Source organism: Molothrus aeneus, chromosome 3, assembly GCF_037042795.1.
Source record: "Molothrus aeneus isolate 106 chromosome 3, BPBGC_Maene_1.0, whole genome shotgun sequence".
Classification (NCBI taxonomy): domain Eukaryota; kingdom Metazoa; phylum Chordata; class Aves; order Passeriformes; family Icteridae; genus Molothrus; species Molothrus aeneus.
This window is the reverse complement of record NC_089648.1, coordinates 100,635,215-100,657,660: the sequence shown is the minus strand read 5'-3', so window position 1 is coordinate 100,657,660 and position 22,446 is coordinate 100,635,215.

The following is a 22,446-nucleotide window of genomic DNA, read 5'->3' as shown; positions in this document are numbered from 1 at the left end:
CCCACAAGACCTTCCCTTCTGGCTGACTCTATACTGCCTCTGATTTGTGCAAAGCAAAACCCATGTCATACTTTAATTCCTTGAATGTCATGCAATGAAAACAATCTCTATAATGCTAGATATGGTAACTTTTCTGACTGACAAAAAGGGACCTACAACAGCTAAAATCACAGAGATGTTCAGTATCAAAATGTGGAACAGTTTGTGTAGTTGAAATATAATTGCTCACCCTAATCTTCCATTAGCTAACTCATTCTTCCATGGAAGTGAATAAAGTAACTGTCTCAACATGGTATCTTATAATCAATTAATCAATTTTGCAGCTGTGTGGTTCATGTGGGTTAGGCTTCACTTCAAGTACCTCTATATTAAATGTCTACTAACTCCACTGTATGAATATAAGGAAGAATTTGGCTATATGATAAATTTCAACGCCTGCTGTTTTGAAGGACAGCACCTCAGACAATAAGGAAGATCAAAATGAGCCTTGTGATAGGTAATAAGTGAGTCAAAGATAAGAAAATATTTCTACTGAAAGAATTTCCTGAAATTTCCTTTGCTTTAAGTTTTTGTTGGCAGTGCAAATAGCTGGGTGAAGCTTTCTAAGATTTTGTCAATTTAAATGATATAGGGTGCTGCTCTGCAAACAAAGGAAATATTAAGCATCCTTCTCTATGCTTATGAGAAATCCAGTTGTCTTTCAGGAAGCATAAATTAGCTGAGGCACAAAAGTTACTTTAAAGCAATCTTCATTTCACTTGTATGACATAGTCAAAAAAGTTACAGAAATTTTCCACCTCAGCATTCATAAAGCAAATCTACATTTGACTTATACTTCTCTATTTGCTGTAACTTTGCAAGGTAAAATGTGATGTTTAAATACCCAAAGGCAATAAATGCATAAGTGTCATTATTTTCCTAGAGGATTACAGAAAAGAAGAGAGAGAAATAAGTCCTTTGTGATAACAAATGCACCTAATTGAAGGTAAGACAGAGCAAATTAAGCAAAGACTAATACAAGTGAAGATTAAAATAGTTAGATGAAAATAGTGATTGGTAAGTGCTTAGGCACCTAATAATACTAGAGAATGTATCTCCTGTAATTCAGCAACCTGATATAATGTCTACTTTTTCAAAAATCTCAAGGAAAAATGGAGTATAAAATCATTCATCAGTTTAATAACAATAAAGAAGAGCCAGAATACCTAGACTAATAATAAAAAGTTGTTCTTGAAAGTTTTATCTCAGAACCAGGAGGAGAGTATGACATAATGGCAAAATATGTGCATAACTAAGTTATTAAAAATGAGGAAAGAAAAGGAAAAAACTCAACACAATAAGATAAGAGAATGCACTTGGAAGTCTGAACCACAATATCTCATCAGGAATGTATTATCATGAGTCCCCATGGAAAATATATAAACTAATAAAAGTGTAAAGACACCTGCTGTAAGGTTTGTTAAAAATCTGATAGTGAAAAAGCAATTTTCTAAAGAAGTACTGGGTTTGTGTTTTTTTTAATAAAAATATTTTTAAAAAATATTCCTAGCAGCTCTAAAATAACACTGTTTTAATTTACCTTTTGGATTCAGGTCTAGTATTTTTTTTTTGTGTACTCTGTCTCCAAAAATACAATAGATATTGAGTTTACTTCTTGAAGAGCGGTTTTAAGTCTATTTCCTCACCAGTTTTCAGGATATTTTTAATGTTTCTAAACATTAAAAACCATAGGTCTGTTGAAGAAACAAGTTTTCATCTGAGTCTTTACAGTGTACAGTTTTTTCATTAGCAAAATCTCATTCTTGTATAAAAATCCCAGTATCATTTTCTGAGGGAACTAATTTGAGTTATCTGAGACCAAGACCTTACCTAGCCCAGTATCCCAGAGCAGGAGCTCCTTGTTGAAGTATCAGCCACGACATTTCCCTCCATTGCCAAGTACAGCTGACACAATGACAGACCAGGAGTTTGATAAAAAGCTTAATAAAGTGGGAGCCATAACACCTATATTTTTATTTTTGGGGTAGTGTGAATATCCATTTGCTTGGTGTTTGATTCTCAAATACAGACATAAATTCAGGAAAGTTGTATTTGATTAAGGTCCCTGTAAAACCATAAATGATAGTGAAAATCATACTCTTGGAAACAGCATCACATTGTGGGATTTATGTAATTTTATTTAGAATAAACATCATAAAAACCACGTACTGCACAGGTGGACCAAACAAGTTATTTTCCTTATGAGCTTTTCCCAAGCATTTACTTTTGTTTGGGCAACCTGTGTTCCACTCTTTTTCGTACTATAACCAAACTCCTGACTAAAAATCTACTAAAGTAACTGGATCCAGCAGACAACTAGTCCAGAACTGAAAATGTACTAAATCTCTGAGGCTTTACATGTTGGTTTTTTTTTCACCTGATACTGCAGGGAAGAGTCCAGATGCAGAAGCATTAAGGAGTTTTCATGGATTTTTGTGTCATTGAAAAGCTGCCTGAAGTTGCTATGAAACAAAATCCCCCAAAAAACCCCAATCCAAATTAATCCTCAAAAAACTGAAACCAAAACCAAACCAAACAAATCAAAACTACAACTACTTTCTAAGTACAGTTAAACTGTTACATCAGGTCAGTAAGGTTTTCTTACTGTGGTTACATATCTTTATTATGTCTGGCAAAGCACATTTTCTCACAGAGAGTGGACAAAAATATGGTTCTGCCATTGCAGTCTACACGATAGGTTCTTTGCTCCTACAGCTAAATCAGTCTCAAATGACACCACATCTATCCCAACTGACATGGATGTTCTGGCAAAAGTCTGCAGCATAAGTATACCATCAAACAGTGGAAATAATTTCCCCTTTTATTGCCAAATAGGTAAGTACATAAAGAAGTTATGTGGAAAAAAAAAAAGTTAACAGAGGTATGAGCAGTTCTATGCACTATTAGTCATTACCGTAAACATGTGTAGATCTTAAGGTGGAAAATAATGTCATCTTAGAGACAAAGTGAGAAAAACAGTTTAACCAATCATTTCTCAAAATGATTATATTTCTCAAACTATAGGTGAAGTTCTGTGCAGTATCTACATGCATAATTCAGTATTTTTCCTATTGAAAAATCACTGCATTTATGTGTGGTGGAAGTGTATGAAACTATAAGAAGGAAATTTTCATAAAGCAAGTATCATTTTAAACTAGAAATTGAAATCATCTAATACATCAAAGAAGAAAATTAGACAAAAAAAATATAAGTATATCCTTCTGGGATGACATAATGTAGCAGCAAGGGAATTTCTTCAGATCCATAACACCAAAAATGTCATTTCTGCAAAGCAAATTTTGTGAGTGAAGGGGATGTTGAAGGCACATATCCAATCCCTTTGTCTGATATATGTAGTCAGACTCAGCAGTCCAAAATCAACAGACTGCAACAAAAAGCAGTCATGAGAACAAAAGTATAATCTCTGGAGTTAAACCTAACACACAATTTTGAGAGTAGTAATCTTGATCAAATGAAAAAAAAAAAAAGGTCTTGGATTTTTGTGTGGGAAAAGAATTCAGAACTTTATATCATTTCTGGTTTGTTTCTGTCCTAAACCTGCATATAGAATAGCATTCCATTACAAGGGTTCTGATGCAGGAGTCGTGCACTGAAGCTCTGTTTAGATATTGCCAAGTATTATATTGTTTTAGCATCTGTAACAATGCAATAAAGTCCAAATGTTTTTAACTGTCCATGCTCTTACATGCCAAATGCTTGATATGAAGATAGAAGTCAGAATTACATGTGCACAAATTCCTGAGCTGTGTGGGTCTGCTTACATTTCATGCACGTATATTGGGAAAATGTATTTTGCATGAGTTCCTTAAAACTTGTTATGTATGTTTTGTTTTGTTTTCTTTTTCCTGTGCTTATTTGTCCCTTTCTCTTTTATGACTCTTGAAAAATTAGTATTGAATTATTGTGGCAAGATTAAGTTTTATATCATCCGCCTTTGAGAGAAGGGAAAATGCTTTGCCAACTCTCCTGGGAAGCAGGGATGCAATAGAGCCACAATTCCCTCCTTTTGCCAGTGGCAGCTCCCTCCCCATACTAACTTCTCATGCCCTGGGACTGCTCTAGCTCAGTCACTCCCTCTCAGGTAGTACAGCCTATCCTACAGGATAGGCTCATTCCTACAGGAATGAGCTGAAACCCACTTGTCTGTCCAATGTTGACCACACCCCATAGCTGTGAGGAAGCAGGCTGGTAGACTTTGGCTGAGAAGCCACAATAGATACCATAAATGATAGTGAACTGCAACCATTCTGTACTCATTACCAGCTGAGATGTAATGATTGGACAATGAGAAAGAATGTATTTTGTTTTATCACATTTATATAAGTATATCCTTCTGGGATGACATAATGTAGCAGCAAGGGAATATCTTCAGATTTGTAATACCGAAGATGTCATTTCTGCAAAGCAAATTTTGTGAGTGAAGGAGATGTTGAAGGCACATATCCAATCCCTTTGTCTGATATATGTAGTCAGACTCAGCAGTCCAAAATCAACAGACTGCATTAAACCCAAAAAGCAGTCATGAGAACAAGAGTATAATCTCTGGAGTTAAACCTAACACACAATTTTGAGAGTAGTAATCTTGATCAAATAAAAAAAAAAGGTCTTGGATTTTTGTGTGGGAAGAGAAGTCAGAACATTTTTGCATGGAATCCTGTATTTGGACTTTTATTTTTGGGGGGGGGAGGTGGTGGAGGTGAGGGTTGGGACATTGATAGTTTAGAAACAGAATTGTCCTTCATCATGCAAATGGCTACCTCTTATATTTGATAAGAGAAAATCATATGGGGAAGTTTGAATGCTGAACATAAGCTCTGATCATTTATATTCTTGTTAACTGGATCCCTGGCTTTGATTTGGATTTAAAAAATATTTGTAAACCTAATCTTTTGTAAAGATGGTGGTAGTTCCAAGTTTTTCAGACACATACTAGCTGCTATTTTGGGGCCTTGCACACACAATGGTCAGTCTCAGGATCTCTTCTGGTTGACAGGAGAAACAGATCCATTGATTTTACATAACTTTCTTTATGGCACAGGAAAGGTTTCTAATTTTATATTTTATTCTGCTTGCATCATAATTCATTATTGCTTCCTTACTTCCACTCAAAAACTTACTAATACGCAAAAATCTGAAGCTTTCCACATAGAATTTCTATATGAATATCTGAATTTACTAAATCCAGAAGAATTTCACATTTACTGTAGTTATATGCTTAGTAATATGCTTATGCAGAGTTCCTAAGGCTATTTCAGGTAGACTTTGCATCAGCTAAAAGTATGTCAATTGAGAAATCCCTCCATTAAGGTCATAGGTCTCAAATTAGTTCATTTAAGGCCAGCACAGTGTAAAGTATTTGAATTAAGATGACCTCAGTTACAGTTTTCTGTGTTAAACCTTTTTTAGTTAATGCTCCCTAGGTCTTTTTCTTCCCTGCAGGACACAAACTGCCTCTATTTAAAGTCAGTAGAAATTGCTGATATTCTGCAAGGAGGAATAAGGTCTTGAGATTAAGAAGCCTGCATTAACAACACCTCAGTTAAGATGCTTTTCTTTCAGAAACACCTGCTAAAAACAGCTTCCAAAGTGATTTAGGAGCACCAAGTGCCAGACCCTGTATTTGTAGCAACTCTTAAGATGTAGGTAAAGCAGTCCAATAGCTGAGATTTAACAGTGGGGAGACTCGTTTTGTTTTCACTTTCTGACTTGTTTTTAGCTTAACATTGGTATTGATAGGACAAAGGACAAGATATGCAACTAAAATAGATTTGAGTTTATAGCATTCAGCTACAAATTAAGCATAACCTCCTATTAACTGAGGTTACCAGATGCAATGTCCCAAAATGATGTCCAAGGAATTACTTTTCCAAGATACATGTCTTGACTACTCCTCCTTTCTCCTTTTTCGGATGTTCCTAGCTGTAATCAGCTGGTGGTTTGTTTCAGTAGTACTGTAGAGCCATGACCCTTGTTGAGCTCAGTTGTTCTGACAGGAGAATGGAGACATAAATGGTGCTCAGCATACCTTCAGCATAAGTTGTGTGTAGTCATTTGGCTTTCAATTACTATGACCTACGAAAAGATAAATGCAAATAAAGGAAGGACCACTCATAGTTCATTAGACTGACATTTCAAATTCAGTGAGTTTATTCTCACTTAAGTTAGACATTACTGTGAGTTAGCAACCACTATTACTTATGTAAAAATTCTGATGAGCTTGGTAGGTTGTAGAAGTAATATTAAGTGTTCTAAAGAGAAGAAAAAGCACATGTGTAAGTGCTTTTACTTCATTGCTCAGTTAGGCCATTACTACACAAGGAAGATAGGTCATGTCTTAAATGTCTTAGAGGATATCTATTTATTTTTAATCACTTTGCATTATGTATGAAGACAATTTGAATCTGTTAAAAGCATAAAAATATTATTAGAAAAAAGGCTTGTTTAAAATAATTTCTGTTAAAAAATTGTTATAATTTAGAGTCTTACTCCTCAGGCAATGCTAGTGTTACTGAGGTACTGAGTTTCTGGTTGCCTGGCTTTTAATTGCAGCAAGAGGTATAGAACTTAAGTATAAAAATAAGTATGAAATTCAAGTTTGTCCTATAGTTGTAATTGGGGTATAGCTGAGAAACAGGGCTGTGCCTGTGTGTACACCTGATGCACTCAAGTCATTAACTCCTTGGGTGATCCAGAAACTCCCCGTGTATACATCTGCATAGAGGAGATAATGGAGTAATTTAGACAATAGACTGACTTGAGACAGTGATTGACCAAACTTCTAGCCACCCTTTCAATTAAGGATTTGACTAATTGGTGCAGAAGCTCTCCTAGTGGAAATTTGAGACTGCCCTGAAGATTTCCCCCAGGAAACCCTACAGTGCCTAGACCAATTTCTGTGCTTAAATATGTTGATTAACAACCTGGGTGGAAAAATGTGCTATCTCAGAGACTCTCAGGAGGTTCCTGCCACAAAATTGATCAAATTGTATGTAGAAAAGTCCAATGGGGCAGTCTCTTGTAGACAGTTAAGAGAATTAGAAGATGTTTTGTCTGCAGCTTGAAATAATCTGTTGCAGTGGAGCTTGCTTATGGTGGGGTGATCACACAGAAGCAGTGCTGGATGAACTGCAAGAACTGAGCAGAGCAGTAGGTTGAGGAGTCTCAGGCAATCCAGCTGAAGACATTCCTGCAAGGATCCTTGCAGTGAGGGGTGCCCATCTCTGTCTGGAGAGCCACCTTTTGTCCGAGAGGTCTGATTCCTCACGTAAGACTTACCCTGTGCTGAGTTCCTAGTGAATAAGATTTTGACAAATGGTCCATTTGTGAGTGTCTTTGCAGCATAATCATCAAAAAGCTATTGGCCTAGTCTAAACTCAGGGGAAGCAGTGTCACCTCCACAGCATGAGATACACCAGCTACCTTTTAGACAGTTAAAACCATGTAATTCTTCTCTAAAACCAAGAGTGCTGTACTTATCACACTGAGATGCAGGTGTGCTTAGGGCACTCAGGTTCACCATTCACACTCAATAGCTGTGCTGTCTCCTGCATCCTGTGATGCAGCTGTGATTACACAGCTGCAAAGGCTCTTTCCCCCACAATCACCCTTTTCCTCTTCCCTCACCTCCATCTATGTCGGGGTTGGAATCATGTCCTTGATTTTCTGAGATTCAAGAATAATACCTCATCCAATAACTTTTCTTTCAAATATGATTACTTTAAAGTAAATACAAAACATTAAGAGAAATTTAGAGTGGAAAACCAAGGAAACTTTACTGCACCATGTTAGCTAATTAATCCTGCAAAATAAAGCAGAAAATGAATGGAGAAAATGAAAGAAAGCCACTCAGTAAAAAAGAGAACACTCATTTGAAGCTTGACCTGCTAGTAGCACCCTGAGTTACCTAGTCCTGTCAGTGCCAGATCCTCCCTTGAGCAGGCATGACTTCACAGTGGCAGAACCAAGAGCCATTCAAACGAAAACTTCCACAGCAGAAGGAAACAGTTATTTTTCAGCTCCATCAGTTCTCCAGTGGGGTTCATTGCACAGAGCTGAAGTGAGAGCAGGTGTGGAAGGTAAGCATTGTTTCTGGCAGTGATAGCATATGATAGCTTAAAGAACTTATAAACACCAGCTTCTCATACCCAATGTGTTTCTTTATAGACAAACCAAGGAATCATTCCAGAGTATTTAAATGTCTATTTAATTTCATATAGCACAGCAAGAGGGGTTTATTTAGCAGTTGAGAACTATATCTCTAAAACTGAGTGATTTAACAAGTTCTTAACCAAAATATGCATATTCTTAAAAATAGAAAGTTTTTCACAGAATCAGAATATCCTGTGTTGGAAGGCATCCACAAGGATCAGTATGTCCAGCTCCTAGTCCCATGCAGGACCATTCCCAGCGTCATATCATCCCCCAAATGCTTCTTGAATTCTGTCTGGTTGGTACTCTGACCACTTCCCTGAGAAGCTTGTTCCAGGAACCTCTGGATGAAGAATCTAAATAAAAGCCAGCAAATCTACGTACCAAATGATCCCGAGTAGATTTCTCTAAGGTCATAGAAAGTATCTCAGTATAAATCTATGCTAATTTTGTAAAGCTTAGTGAAAAAATAAAACTTCCATAGCAATTTTGTGCTCTAGAATGAGACACAAAAATTTCAGATAAAATGCTTACCAAAATACTCAGATATAAAGAATGCACCTTTAGGTTTTGATGTATGCAATGTATCTCTCATAAAAATAATCGACAGCTGTCATCTTCACAAGCAGCACAGAGATGCTTAAAATCCTTGTCCAACAATGATCATCATCAGCCATGACTCCATTATCTGAGATTTAGACTGATGACAAATGATTTCCTATCCATAAAGCTCAATGAGGCCAAGTGCAAGGTTCTGCATGTGGGTTGGGGCAATCCCAAGCACAAATACAGGCTGAGTGGAGAATGGATTGAGAGGCAACTCTGCTGAGAAGGACTTGTGGGTGCTGGGGGATGAGAGGCTGGACATGACCCAGCAATGTGCACTTGCAGCACAGAAAGCCAAATGTATCCTGTGTTGCATCCAAAGCAGTGTGGCCAGCAGGGACAGGGAGGGGATTCTGCCCTGCTCTGGTGAGAACCTCCTCCCCCCGCCCCCCGGAACCCTGCATCCAGCTCTCTGGTCCTCAGCACAGGAAAGACATCAACCTGTTGGAGAGAGTCCAGGGGAAGGCCACCATGATTAGAGGGATGGAGCACCTGTCTGTTGAGGAAAGACTAAGAGAATTAGGATTCCTGCAAGAAACACAGAGACAGACAATTTACAAGAGTATGTAGTGGCAGGACTAGGGACAATGGCTTCAAACTGAAAGAGACCACATTTATATTAGATATTAGGAAGAAATTCTTTACTGTGTGGGTGGTGAGGTCTGGAACAGGTCACCTTGGGAAGCTGTGGGTGCTCCATTCCTATAAGTGTTCAAGGCCAGGCTGGATGGGGCTCTGAGCATCCTGGTCTAGTGAAGTGTCCCTGCCCATGGTGGGGGATTGAAATTACATAATCTTTAATGTCTCTTCCAAGCAAAACCATTTTATGATTCTTTGATCAGTTTCAGTGATTCGTCCTCACTCATTAACTCAAAATCTTCATTGCAAAAGCAAGTCAGTGTTTTCTTGTGTGCCATTCAAATTGAAAGACACTCCTGTTAAAATCCTCAGAGCTAGCACTTAAAATGTAATTGTAACAATATTCATAGTTAAGAATCACCAACATTAAGAAAATGTCAGAAAATTTATTACCATTATAGATTCTGTGTGATTTATTACCAAATTATAGTAATAAAGATCTCAAGATTAAGGTATGGTTTCAACAGTGAAAAGCAAAGAGAGAAATAAAAAACATCATTATGTTCTGTATTACATTTTTGTTCACTCATTTTTTGCCTACTCACATTTGTCAATGCAACACTTTGTTCCTTCTACATCCAGTGACTGAATTTAAATTTGAAGTTATATCACCTTGCACTGAAATCTCATGATATCTAGCATGGTAAACAAGGTCAGCAATTGCTTTTGTTACATGGCTAGGAAGCTTCTAAGAGCTATTTAGAGGTGAAATCCAATTAAAGTCAATAAAAAATTCTATTCACTTCATCATGAACTGATATAAAAAGGATGATATTATTGATTCAGTAAAAAATGCTTTTACCTCTAAATCAGGATTCATGCAATATCATATCTGGGACTCTGAATTTAGTATTTTGGGCAGCTATATGGAGTTGCATTAGCTTTTAAAATCTGAAATGATATAATCCGATAACCTTTCAGAAACAAAAATTTGTCTTCTGTTTAAATAAAGTTTAAATCTAGTAACCTGAACATTTGCACCTGTAATCCAAAGTATTTCTTATAGAAGGGTTTCTATAAAGCCTATAATTATAAGTAGGTTAATTATATTATATAACTAAATTCTGTGGGATTTTTTCTTTTTTGCATATGCACAATACTCTCTGCTTTCCATTCAAAATTCGTCTATTTTTTAGTATATTTTGATCAGTTCTACTCTGCAAGAGGGAGACCAGGGATAGTAGTTCCTATACAAATGAGGAACTGTTTAAAAGAAAAATTGAAAAAAATTAGAAAAATTAAATATCAGATGTTAAAATATATGATATTTTTGAGTGGAATCTTAGTGAACTCTTTGTTTGGACCAAAGAAAATTTAGCCAAAGACCCATAAAGAAAGATTGATAGTGATTAGTCAATATCTGCAATTAAACAAAGTTATCTGGTGCAAATGAAAACCAGCTGTGAGGACTGAAGAAGTCTCACGCAATCAAATACTTGAGACACCAGTGACAAACAGAAGTCAGTGAAGATAAATATAAAACAAAGCACAGTATCAAAACCAATCAGATTTTCATAGATGGAATCAGAGCAGCCTGTTAAAGCAGCAGAATGCATCCTTGGGACTCTACAGATAGTTATATGAATACTTTAATGCAGTGACAGTCAAGAAAAGTAAATAGAGTGTTAGGAAAGGAATCAAGAGCAAGCCAGAATTTTCCTGTGCCAAAAAGAAATTTTTTATGCCACTGTATCAACTCAACTTTTCCCCAGATCCCAGATCTTGAATAATGTGTTGATTTTTCACAGATTGCTTTGATTTTGTGATTTCGGAAATAATATAATAGGACTGGAGAAAGGCAAATGTTCAACTCACTTGTGAAAATGTAAAAAGGGGGTACAGGTCAGTCAGTCTCTCTCTTATCCCCAGGGGAGCTCTCCAGGGGAGCAGATTCCCTTAGAAATATTTCTGGTGACTTAGAATAACCCATATGTATTTATCAAAAGTAACCTATTCTTATAAACCCAATTTAAATCTATGATGAGTTTCCTAGATCTGCAGATGTGATGGAAAATGCTTATTTTGAATTTAGCAAGGCTTTGGATCTCATCTGCCGCAGTGCCTTTGTTGGGGAATTATGATCCAGATGAATGGACTACCAGGTAAGTAAAAAATTGGATGAATGATCATGCTCAAAAGGTAGTGGTTCATAATCTATGTGGAGACTGGTTAGAGTTCCTCAGAGACTAAATAAGGAATTTGTCATGCTTACTATCTTTGTCAATGACCTGTAGGACAAGATGAAGTGTGTCTTCATCAAGTTTGTCAATAACTTTGAGACAGGGCCTGCAGTTGATATGCTTGAGACCAAGGCTGCAGTTGAGAGGCATCTAGAAAGGCTAGAGAGGTGGGATAACAAGATCCTTATAAAGTCCAGCTATGACAGCTGCAAAGTCCTGTGCTTGAGGCACACTCACCTCCTGCTGTCAGGGTTTGGCCAGGGACTGACTGCCAGAAAACTGTTCTGCTGAAAGGACATGGTGGGCAGTAGGCCAAATATGAGTCATCTCTGTGCCCTGGCAGAAAAGCTCATGGCATACTGAGCTGTAGCAAAAAGAGCACAGCCAGTAGATCAAGGGAAGAGCCCTTTATTCAGCAATTAAGAGACTCCATCAGGAAGTTTGCAATTGTTTTTCAGGACCTTGGTACAAGAAATGTTTATAAAGAAGATGGTAAAGGGTCTATGAGATGTGGCTGAGGCCACTTGGTTTGTGCAGCATGGAGAAGAGGAGACAGAGGGGAGACCTTGTCATGGTTTATATCTTCCTCACAAGGGAAAGCAAAGGAGCAGGCACTGATCTCTTCTCTCCAGTGACCAGTTATAGGATCAATGATAGCATAGCATGAAATTGTGTCAAGGGAGGTTTAGGTTGAATATTAGAGAAAGATTCTTCATGCAGAAGGTGACTGGGCACTGGAACAGGCTCCCCAGGGAAGTGGTCAGAGCACCAAGCCAGACAGAGCTCAAGAAGCATTTGGACAACACTTTCAGGTGCTTGTGATTGTTGGAATGGTCCCGTGCAAGGCCAGGGCTGGATTTCTGTGGTCCTTGTGGGTCCTTTCTAATGCTGAATATTCTATGATTCTATGATCCTATAGTAAAGTAGAAAGAGTATAACAGAGTCCAGAGTCCAGCAGAAGGTGACCAAGATGGTTGAGAGTGGGGTGCTTAATCTGAGAGGAGATGAGGCTTGTTCAGCCTGGAGAGAGAAAGTAGCAGCTTTCTATTACATAAGAAGAGGCTACCAATAAGACAGAGCCAAGTTTCTTGACACCATGAACAGAGGGAAAAGAATACACAATCATAATAAATTGAAACAAGAAAAGTTTGAGAGGATATAAGGAAAGGGATCTACTCTATGAGGGTAATTAAGCACTGGAACAGAATTCCCAGAGAGGCTGTGGGATTCCTGTGTTTGGAAGTTTTCCAGACTCAAATGGACAGTGGAAACCAAGCAACCAGGTCTGAATTCACTGTCCTCCCCTCTTTGATCAGAGGCTGGACTAAATGACCTCCCAATGTCCCTTTCAACCTCAATAATGTGGTGATCTTGTGTTCACATGTTTCTAGGACCCAAGTGAGCTGTCAGGAATAAATCATTCATAGCGAATTTATAGAAGATGGTGTTATTTGAATAAGCCTGGTATAGATTGTGATAGGAAACCTTATATAGAAAGCAGAGAGTGTAAAATAGAAGGATATGCTTCAGCAGAGATCTAGTACTTTTCAATACACAACATATTAGACAATGGAAGCAGAAATGAGATTTATTAAATTGACATAACATATAATTTTCAAAGTTGTAAACATAAATTGCAGGACAGAGTCCAAAATCAAAACAATTTTGTCAAATTGAATAATTATTTGGGAAGGAGGAAAAAAATCAATGAACATAAATGCAAGGCTCTGCCTTTTGATTAGAATATTTCTTAATCCAGCTGACTACCTAACTATAAAAACAGAGCTGGGGAACATTAGCAGAACATACATCAAACATGTTTTGTAGTTTTAATAGTATAGAACAGCACAGTGAAATGCATTAACCAAACATGAAATATAGGTAGCAATATTTTCCTTCTTCTACTGCTAGTACAGCTTCTGCTGGGTCTTTCACAGACATCAAACTACATGACTCCATGTAATAAATTATCAGAAATAATATCAAACCTTACTCACATGACCTGTGAAGAAGGTTTGAAAGAACTATGTTTTTTTAGTCTAGACAGGGAGACAGAAAAGAAACATTATACCACTTCTGAAATATGTAAAAGGCTTCTGCAAAGTGAAAAAAACCAATCTGTTTTCTATCTGTGTGGAGGACAGGTCAAGAAGACATGAACTGAAACTGCAGCATAAGAGCCTTGTATGACATAAGGAAAAATTTCTGACTTTAAAAATAGCAAACCACTGAATAGACTGATAATGAAAGTGGTAAGAGTCTGCATAAACTGTGGACTAGGGAACAGACTAGACAGACCCCTGTCAGTGCTAAAGATATAATTGTTTCAGCCTAGGCATGGAGAGTTGGAACAGATGACCTCCAGAGAACATTTTTAACCAGAGGCATAAAATCATGGTAAGAGTTGAACATTAAATTTCTTTTCCTACAGGAATGCATAATTTCACAGAAATGGAAAATTTCGGCCCTTGTGAAAAAAATTTCTCATACAGTTGTGCTTTCCAGTGGTGAAAAGCAGCTCCACTCTTCTTAAGGTGAGGAGCCCTAAGGATAAGACTAGTCTCAAGCATTTCACTATTTTGAAAAGCTGTTCCTGCCAAGCGCAATTAACATAGAATGGATTGAAAGATAGAAGTTTGAAGGGGGTGTATTTAACAAATGAATGAGTGACCAAATATATTCAAAATATGTGATCTCCAAAAGCCTATGAGTCCTGTTTGTTGAATGAGGAGCTGCTTATTTCACAGAATCATTTAGGCTGGAAAAGACCTCTAAGATTGAAATCATAATTTCCAGCTGGAGAAGAACACAAGCCACTACCACAAAGGATATGCCCCCCCAGTAAAAATTCTGGTGTTCAGAAACTTTGGAATTTCTCACGTGATCCCTTCTTCCTTGATGTTTCACTATGCAATCTGACCCTTCAGAACAAACCCTAGAATAACGTGTCAGCATTCAAATACCCTTGGAAATGGATAGGTCTGTCAGGAGACAGGAATGTTATAGCATACACTACAAGTTTAGAGTTTGCACTCTAGTTCACACAGAGCTTCTGTAAACACAAGTCTTAGTAATTCCTTTTGCTTTCTGATAAAATTGGAGGGTTGTGTTGGTTCTCTGTACAAGTGTTGCTAGAGTAATTATTATAGAGCAGCTGAGACGTAAATGTTAGACCCACTGCTGATGATAATCAACAATTACATTCACTTCTGTGGAAATCTGCCAGTTTATTATATCTATCAGGTCAACAATGCCATGTATCCAAAGAAATTAATCCATTTTTAAAATTGAAAGGCAAACTGTCAATAGGCTTTTAGTTTTCTAATTTGTTTAGAAAACTAATTTTAAAAAATCAGTTTATTTCTTTATCTCTCTAATTAATAGTCTTATTAATATGCTATTCTTTTCAAGATAACCTATTAAAAATATTTCTCTTCTTTAAAGGGCTTCTTTTTAGGCAAATTTATACTAAAAATGTTACAACAGTATAATTTCAAAGTGGAAATGGCAGGTATTGTTTTAGCCAGCGTGACAATCCAGAAAATTTTAAGGATTAGGAGTGCTGTATAGGAAACAATTATTCTGTCTTTGAGAGGAAGGGCTAGAATTAGTTGCTCTTTCCATTGGAAAGTGAAAAGTGGAAGGAGATCTCTGGGGCACTGAATATATTCACCAGTGCTGAAAATGAGAATCGTTCCCTGTTGCTGAGGGATAGGAGGAATAGCAGCTGTAACTCTCCCTTAAGGTAATGACTGCTTTCCCACAGTCTTTGATTATTCTTTCAATGAGAATAACAAGAGTGGTTTGGCTGAAGTTGTGGCATAGGCAAAAGAGGTTGCAGGGACCACGGTGATTTTATCAGGCTGCAGCCAGGCATTGGACTCCCTGTAGGCATAGGCATCTTTTGGATCAAAAACCCTGCACATTTCCCTCTTTGCCTAAGGATTGTAACCAGGGCTTTTTAATTATTATTGTTTTAAGCCTCAATCTATAAAAGCTTAATGCTTGCACAATAAACTACTAAAAAATTTGAAGGGATTTACCTATGTGCAGTTGTGCATAACAGCTTGCAAGATGAGACCTTCAGCAAGAGTTCCAAAATCATCTGAGGAAATTAGAAGCTGTCCTTTCAAGTGTCCTTGAAAATGACAGTCTCAACCTAGACCCCTGTAGTCATGGTAGTTTGTTCAGTCTATTTCCATGTGAATATCAAACAGGCAATTTAGAAGTCTAATTTTTACCCTCCCTTTACTGTCAAAAAGGAATTAGACCATATGAAGTCATCAAGGACTATCTGAGGATTTGCTGTAACACCCATCACCATGGTATCTAAGTACTTCCTGAAAAGACCTATTAATCACTGTGACTAAGTGTTCCCTCCTACCTGATCTGTCAGCTGAACGGCTGTTGCTTGGGATTCTGATTTATGTTCTTATGATTTAGCTTAAATATGGGCATCAAGTAGGACACTGGATAAATTCTCTCTTTTTGAAATTATAACAGAAAAAGACTCAGTTTAACAGATGACTTTGTTTCTCCTAGGGTGATGGGATAAGATTGGACAAAGAATATAGATTTTCACAACAAAACTGGGAATTTCAAAATTTGGCTGTAGTTAACAAAGGAAATGGCACTAACTGAGTTACTAGTGCATTTTCTGACAGAACAATTTTCATCAAACAGTATTATATTTTGTAGGAAAATTAAGGTACAGATTATGAACTGTTTCTCAAATGCCATTGAAAATTCTCATCATAACTTCTATCACAGTCTTAGAAATCAAGCTGTTGATCTGTTTCTCTAGAAACTCCAGATCAAACAGATCATGGCTTTTTCAGTAACCTCACAATCATTGGGAGGATCTCATGTAATATTTTGACTAGCCTTTTCTACATGTTGCTTCTTTCTCATATTCTCCTTTTTAGAACATCATTGTTATTTGTTAGGCCTTTTTAGCTTCTCTCTAACTGATGCTTCTCTGAAGTCACATAGATTTAAATAATTTGTTTTTAGGAATATAGTTTAAAATTACCTCTAAAAGATGCTTTATAATATTCTTTAAGCTTCAGCTAAGGGTCTTAAATTAATCTAGTGTACATCTTGCACTGACTTTTACACTTCACTAGCATAAAATTTTAAGCCTTCATCTTCTCATTGTATACCTTCTCATAATCTTTAGTAATCCTTATTCTGTATTATATTTATGCATTAAAGAGTGTTCTCCATCTCTAAAAAATGCACATATTAAATTCTGTATTCTCCTGATGAAAGAACAGAAAAGTGCTCCCTACTGCTGAGAAGTGGGTGGGGATTTCTTCATAGGACTAATTTTCAGTTTAACTATTTTTGTTTGTTACCTATTTTTCTATCTGTGTAAAAACATAACTCAAATAAAAATACACACAATGTACTAGAGGGTATGAAACCTTGTTTCTTCTCAACACCAAAGTGGGTAAATTGCAGAAAAAGGCAGAGGTGTAATTGAATGGAACTGGCTAAAATCCCCATATGTTGGGTCATCACCTATCTTGCCTCAGTTTCCCCTGTGAGACAAGGTTTTCTGTGTTAGAAGAGTATGTGTAACTCAAGAACTTGGGAGTGCAGTGTAAGAGCAATTACAGTTGTGTTAAAAGCACTAGTTTCCAATATCTGGTGGGAAGAAGAGATGTCTACCAACATCTCTAAAAGTTTTTTAACAACCCAATACCCTAAGCTTCCACTTTCTCTGGGGATTGATAGTAAATATGTTGCAAACAAAGTTGAGGGCAGAATTAAGGATTATGGTCTGAAAAAAGTTAATTTGTAGTGGGCAGATAAAGTTTGAATTTTACCAGAATTTTCTGCTGAGCAGCTTGGTTTTCACTTGGATCAGAAGTGAATAAGCTTAGAGCAATATGTTACAGGGGTTATTTTGACAAGTTAAAGGAAGGAGAATGGGTTCAAACTTTCAACTCCATAAACTTTCAACACCATACTCTGTCCATCTTCCACTGAGTCACTTTTCAAATATTGTCCAGCTTTCCCACCTTCTTTCCGTCAGAATTTAGGGACAGAGCTGCTCTTCCAGTGCCAGTGTGCAGGTTGGTTCTATCAGTGAGTACTTACAAGCCCCAGAAGAGCTCAACTCCTAGGATCATTTAACATTCCTTCATTCCTTGGCACTGGTGTTTAATTAGAGAATGTTTGAACTCTTTCAACTGCTAGTCACTCACAGTTACTTGCATCACCTTTTCAAACTTTTCAACATTTATTTTTATTTTTAGAAATGCTTAATCCCCTTTTTAATAGAAGAGAGTGAAGAGGATTAAGCCAACGAGCAGTGAACTGAATACTAAACAAGCTGAGGAAAGATGTTCTGACAGCAGCCTGCATAGAGCCTTTCAGGGAGGCAGTTGCAAAACAGGCAGAAACATGGAGGACATTTTAAATATATGTGTTTCTTACAAATGGCTATTCCTATGCATACGAAAATATTAGAGATTTAGGTTAAGACAGATGTTCACATGAAATATGAGGGAAATAAAAAGGAAAAGATCTGGAAAATAAAATTATTAGGGATTGATTGAAAGGTAAGAATATACCTTCCTACATATGACAAATGTATGGCTAGTCAGCATCCCGCACAGACAACCATCAATTCATTGCTATGCAGAGTGCCAACAGCAGGCTTCCACATCAGATGTGCCTTTAAAACAAGGGAGAGATATGTGAGAAACTGCTAGCAGAAAAATTTGCCATCAATTTCTTAAAAAAGGATAATTTGTGTTAAAAAGAATCTTTGGAATTTATCTGACATTTTCTTTCAGTAGGGCCACACTCAAAGACTTTTGCTTCATTGGAGACTGCATCCTATTTTGTGGTGTAGACTATATTAGGTATCATAAAGATCAGTTCTTTGGCAGACCTACATTTGCTTCAGAATATAATTCATCCAACTTTTATGTAGTGATTATTTAGACTTAATGTAGAGATATTGGAAATAGATTATGTGCCACAATTTGCCAAGAATAGCCACATAGGCAAGATAAGCACAAATGTAAGGCAATAGGCACCTCTGATAATAAATATATATTGAAGATTTTAGGAGTCTGAATCACAGATATACAGTCTCTCACAAAAACAGTCAGTTTTGCTGAGGGCTTATGAGAGATGCATTATATAAATAACAATCTAGGCACTTTCATAGTTAGTTTGGATTATGGTTTTTCTAATGCAGAAAATTATTAAATAGTAAATATCAGGTAGGCAAAGAAGCTTCTTAAAATTTAGTATTTGTTTGGCAAATATTTCAGAGGTTCTATGGTTCTGTAAGTAGTTATTTATCTGTGTTTCTGAGCTTTTTGCAACATAAAGCTTTAGCAGTGATAATATATGGTTTGCTGTGTTTGAGTCAGCTTTGTCCTTTGGGCATCAAAATTGTTTCCTTGTAGCAGATCTTCAGTTGCCAGCAGTCTGTAAAAGTGGGCCAGGTTCCTTGGCGCCATATGGGATTCTTTAGTGAGATTCTCTGAATTTTGTGCAGCCTGAAGAGAGCATTAAGGAGGCCATGAAGCCCAGGGCACACCTTGTGGCTGAATATGCAAAGAATGGTAATGAGTATGAAAGCTCCTTTAGCTCAATGACATTCAAAGTCCTTGCTCTCACAATGCCTGACCACTGGAGTTACTGGAATGGAAAAGACTGTTCTGTCACTTAATCAGTGCTTTCCACTCATTGGGATTCAGCCCCAGTCTCTAGTGGCAACTGTGCTAGGATTTCTGCAGCTTTAGGGCTGCAACAACTCACTTAACCATAAAAAGGGGTGGGACAGATGAAGAAGATTAAGAAATGCACTGGTTTGTAGAGGTTTGCTCATTTGCATATGTTTTCATCTCCCCCGTGGATGGGCTGACATTCTGGCACTCACGCTTTTCCCCTCAAACAGCAACACTTGTTTGTCACAGAAAGCCCCAAGATCCATCTTCTGTATTTGTCCTAGATACACACATTATACCACAGAGAACAATAAACAGTATTGATTGTTTCCTATCATACTTGGGTGACCCTGACCTCATTTTAATAATTTTTAAGATCTGTGTTGCTTAGGCAGAATCCAGGAGGCTGTTGGACTTGTGGTTCAGCTTCTGAACATGCTGTGTCTCCTTAAGAATGAGATTTATATTGGCTGCATCCCAGAGGTGAATATAATGACCTCTTTCACCTTGTCAAAAGGGCAGCCTTGTCAAACTCGCAGTAGTCAATATCCTACAGCGCATCCATTTAGCACTAGAGCAGAGCCCAAACTGGGACTTAGGAGTGCAGGTACTCAAATGCATAGGTCTGACAAAGACAAATAGCACAGGGATGCACTAACCGAGCAAGGACAAAGGGACGCCTTGCCTCCACTGTTTGAGAAATTGAAGCCCACTTAGATTTCTCCCCCATGCATCTTATGATACGAGAAGAGGTTTAATTTTTTGAAGTCCCTGATTTTAAAATGTCAAATGCAGAGGAATACTTCTGTTCAACCCTATGCATTTTGTTTTATTAATTTTTCTTTTCCCTTTTTGCCTTCCTTTTTTTTTTGGTTTTTTTATTTTAATTGTCTGGAATGTTTTCTTTTTCATAAAGGTAGATTGGCAGGGGCTCTTAAGTGAAAAAGTTTCCATGTTGTTGCCCCCAATGCTCTCTGATGCAGGTATTTATTTAATACTTTCTGCTTATTAGAGAAGCATGGTAGCAAGCAGTGTTCATATCAAAAAGGTCAGATCTGATCTTTTTATTGACTCTCCTAACTAAATAAGTCATGTTGAAATTCTGTTGTGAAAAAAGCCTGTAACACAGAATGCATTCTACAGGATCAGATTTAATAAATCTAGGACTACATTTCAACTCGAAAAAAAAAAAAAAACTTTGGGTAATACCTATGAAAAGAACGAAGATGTTTTAAATTAATATTTTTGTGACCTTTCTGTAAAACCATAAGTAAATTTTGTAAATTATTCTATTCTTACATAACTTAAGTTTGTGTTATATGTGGCCCAATTACCCCTCTAAATACCTCTGCTGTCCAAAAGTCTTTTTTTTAAAATGTAAATCTTTTCAGTGATCTCAAATCTATTTAGAATTAGAATTGTGTGCCCTCTTCAGATCATAATTTTCTGACTTTAATGCAAATCACAACAAGCAAACTTAGTGGAGCCAGTTAAGTAAATTCTATATAAAATCACTACCAGTCCCCAATCCTACAAACACTCCACATGCAGCTAATATTAAGTCACATTGATTTCAACTGTACTACTAACAGTGTGAAAATTAAACACATTTATAAGTCTTTGCAGGATCAGGGCTTCAGAGAGCTCACAAACTGGTCTTTGATGTCCATTTATAAATCCCCATTATAATTAACAGGAGTTTTACAGGCACATCAATAGCAAAGTATATGTAGAGTGCATTCCTGCTAGCCAAATAGTCTGCAGATGGAGTCCCAAAATATTCATTGACTCCCTGCTGACAAGGAAATTATTTATTATTACTACCTACATGATACAGTACTAACCTTGAAAATTCATTATATTCTAATGAGGCCAAAGCCACTTAAACTAACAATCACCACCTCAAAATCTGTATTAATTTAAGGAAACATTACAGCTACCGTAGAATTAGAAATTTTCAGCATCCTTTTTTTTATGTCACATAACGGAGGAGATAAAGCTCTCTAGAAACCAGGACACACTGTTGCCACACTGAGCTCTGTTCTGTTTTCTACAGTAGGAAATCAACATCCAACTACATGATGGGACAGAAGGGCACATGGAAAAGAAAGAACAAGTTTTTTAAGCAAGGGAAGGAAGGGTCAGTGGGTGCTTCAGCAGGAAGACCAGTCCTCCTACATCTTGTCTTAATGGAAGAGCAATCAGATGTGTTAGACATCTAAGAAAAAATATATTGCAATTGTAGGTATTTTTTCTATATACTTACAAAATCTGCAGGGGTATGTACTGGAAAGTACATACTATTAAAGTTACTATTTGCTTTCTCTTTTATTTACATTATTTACCCCATGGTCTTGATCCATTTCTGAGTTGGAGGAAAAAAAGAAAGACACAGAAGTGGGAAATATTTTGCTTTGTTAATTTCAAAAGGCAGAAGAAGTTTAGTCTGTATAGGTAGGGTGAACTGTTGAGGAGATGTGCAGGTATAAGGATTAAAGCACAGAACAACTACTACACTTTTCTAATTATTTATTTAAGCAAAGGTAGTGAGTAATATTGAGGAAAGGGATCTGGGAAAAAGTAGTATGTACTTGTATCTAAGGTGTTATGTAAAAACTCAAGTTCAGAGTCTGATTCTTATGTTTTGAAAGGGTCACAGCATAGCATATAGAATAAACATCTGTCTTAGGTATGTGGGAAAACATATATTTTATAAAAGAACTAATAAAAATCTTATTTTACTGGTTCTATGCCTTGATCTTCACAGACCTTTGCAAACATTTTATATTTCATCTCATACCAACCTCTCTTAACCCAAGGAGGTATCAATTATTTGGCTGAAAAATGTTCCCCATATGCTAAAGGATTCTACTTTGTCTTTACACTGAATCTGGAGCAAGCTGATGTATATTTAAAAAAGCAACTTAGTTTTTCATGATAGCACTGAAAAGCTTCTGTATGTTTCATTGAAGTATAACAAATTAACCAGAGAGAATCTGACCTATTCAGCAAATGTCGGGGCTGTGGGGGTTTATATTGTGTTAATAACAAAAAAGCAATGCAGTCAAAAGTTCAAGTTTGGAATGAGAGTAAACAAATTCTGAATTTTGTGTCTGAGT